Here is a 3,197-nt window from a genome sequence, read left to right on the forward strand (position 1 = left end):
AGGAATGTACCTGTTACCACTTCAGGGTGCTCTTCCGCCTCGCCTCTCGTCAACTGAAAGGCTCTCCCTTTTGCATTAGACTTTGCTTGTCTTATCCCTCCCTGTCCACTTGGACTAACACGATTATCCATTTACCCACGACCTATTGGCACATACCCAGATCCTCGACCCCCAGAATAATCAGATCCCCGTCCTCCAGCAAAACCAAACCCTCGACTCTTTACTTGCGGACAATCAGCATTTACATGTTGAGATGAATTACAAGTAAAACACCTTCGCGTCATCCGACAGTCTCAGGCTATATGTCCTGGTTCCTGACATTTAAAGCATACTCGAGATTCTGTATTGCAATTTCCTTGATGTATCTTATGACATCGGGTACACACCCTATCAGCAAACCTTGAAACTGGTCGATTCAAATTTTCCACAAGCCTCGGTCTACGGAAATCAGTCACTGTAACTTCCCCCTTTCTTTTCTCCCCAACCTTTTCTTGTGGTTGTCGATTAATGTCTTGTTCTAGAATTTCAGCTGCATCAACTGCAAATGTTGTCGGATTCCTGGATATTACATATTTCCGAAGATTCGACTCCAATCCCCAGATATACTTTCTCACCCTGCTGTTTTCAGATATTATATAGGCTTCAGCAAACCTAGATTGTTTCATGAAAACTTCTGTATACTAGCGTACTGACATGTTTCCTTGCTCAAGATGAAGGAAATCATCTTCCAACTTTTTTATTGCAGCTTCAGGACAATACTGCATTTTAAACTTAACCACGAATTCTTCCCAAATCATGGTTTTCAAAATGTTCGGATCCGAACTGGACAKGACTTCCCACCAGTATAAAGCACTTGATTTCAGACATGACACATCAAACATAACTTTCTCCTCTTTTGCACTTTTACTGATTTGCAGACTCAACTCTATCTCCTTAAGCCAACACATAGCTTTAACAGGATCACGCTCACCAGAAAACTTAGGAGGTTTACAAGCAAGAAACATTTTGATATCTCCTCCTTTTTGTACTGAGGATGAAGTAAGGGGTACATATGTATTATTACCGGTGTACTAGCTCCGACTTCCTCCTGATAATCAGGATTTCTTACCACTTCTGGATTATTTTGGGTTGTACGCCCCAACAAACTTACCAAACTTTCTTGGAACTTTTCCAATTCTGCTGCCAGCATTTCTTGGGTAATAAACCCGGGATCAGGAACATTGTGTCCACCCCTTGCCCTTCCTCTTCCATGACCAGACATTGAACTTTCTTGAGCCGATARTTCATGTTCTTGTCTAATACCTCTACCTCTTCCTCGACCCCTACTACGACTTCGTGTTTCTAGCGTCATCACATTTTCCGGTTTCTCTCCTTGTATTACACTTCTTCTTCCTCGACCTCCTCCATAACCAGTAGAGGCCCTTTCCGATTGATTGGGATTATCTGCCATTTCTCAGTATATGACTTTTTCTGTCACATTTAAACACACATGATTATTCTCATAATCACAATTTAATAACACATTTATCCTCATGTCTGTTCATAATTCAGATTATATCAATCATATATAATCTATCTTTCTCATAATAGGTTCAGCTATAACATATTCCYATGTTCATAGACCCAGTGAAACCTATTATCATAACTTTCCACAYYTCTAGTTYAAGTCTAAGTATCTCRCAMATACCCAGATCCCTTAAACTAAGGCTCTGATACCAACTGTAACAACCCATATATTCTATGTACTGATAATCTACATCATCATACTCATAACACAAAATATAACATCGTTTACAAAATACARATTAACAAAATACTTTCTTCAYATACATTTTTAAATAACTAAACGTCATTCATTMTAARCTTTTCCCTTGYCTTTATCTTTCTCGGTATGATGACYTGCAAAACAGGTTAGTCCAACAACTGAGCGTTAGACCAAAAAGGTCTAGTGAGTGTATATTTCTCAAACAAACAATATACTTTCCAAACAATCAGTTCAGAATCAAACCTGTTCTGACACATAAATTTATTTATGTCTCTCGCGGTTACACCGCCATTATATCTCTTTCGCGGTTATACCGCCATTACATCTCTCTCTCGCGGTTACACCGCCATTTCATCTCTCTCTCGCGGTTACCCCGCCATTTCATATCTCTCACGGTTACACCGCCATTACATCATTCTCTCGAGGTTACACCGCCATTACATCTCTCTCTCGCGGTTACACCGCCATTTCATCTCTCTCTCGCAGTTACACCGCCATTACATCTCTCTCTCTCTCGCGGTTACACCGCCATTATATCTCAAAAATATTTCAACATATTAACCGGATTTGAAGTCCGGTCAACCTTGTCCGGATATAGAATCCGGGCAAACACTTGGAATTTAGTCAATATCTTTGTCCGGATTACAAGTCCGGACAATACCCCGTTCACAACTTAACCGGTTTAAAGTAATCCGGACAATACATGGTCCAACTTTTGACCGGTTTAAAACAATCCGGTCAATACACCGCCAAACTCTTGAGGAGTTTATACGAGATCCGGTCAGCTCTTGACCGGTTTAGGGAGGACCCCGGACAACACTTGAGCGGTTTAAAAATAAACCGGTCACCTCTTGAGCGGTTTTCTTTCCGGATGAGATTGTTCGGATATTAATCCGGACACCACTTGAACGGTTTAAACAAGAATCCACATAAAATGAAACAGAATTCATAATAACCAGTTCCAAATGCTACTAAATTGTATGTAAACAATTTATATCCAAAGCTTTAATACACTCACCTTTAGAAATCGAATATCAAAGCTTTTGAATCCTCTTCTTGCAATCCGTATGACTTCAGAGAAAACTTTCTAAATATAGTGTGTGTGTCAACTTTCATCTTCTCCACTTTCTATATATATAGTATAGAGGAGAGGTGGTGGGCGGCACAACCAGCCGACCTCCCCCCTTTTTCTTTTTAAAATTAATTCTCAAATTTATCATATAAACATAACACACACACATATACATACACACACACCCACATATATATATATATATATATGTTAAAGAAAATCTTAAATCAAAACTTGAAACCCGACTATTACAACTATTTCTAAATTAATTCAAATAACTATAAAATATTTTTAATTTTTGTAATTGTATTGTTAACGTTTTAGTTAATTAATAATTTATATATATATATATATATATAT

This window comes from Cynara cardunculus (genome assembly GCF_001531365.2).
Source record: "Cynara cardunculus var. scolymus isolate 2C chromosome LG 13, CcrdV1, whole genome shotgun sequence".
Lineage (NCBI taxonomy): Eukaryota > Viridiplantae > Streptophyta > Magnoliopsida > Asterales > Asteraceae > Cynara > Cynara cardunculus.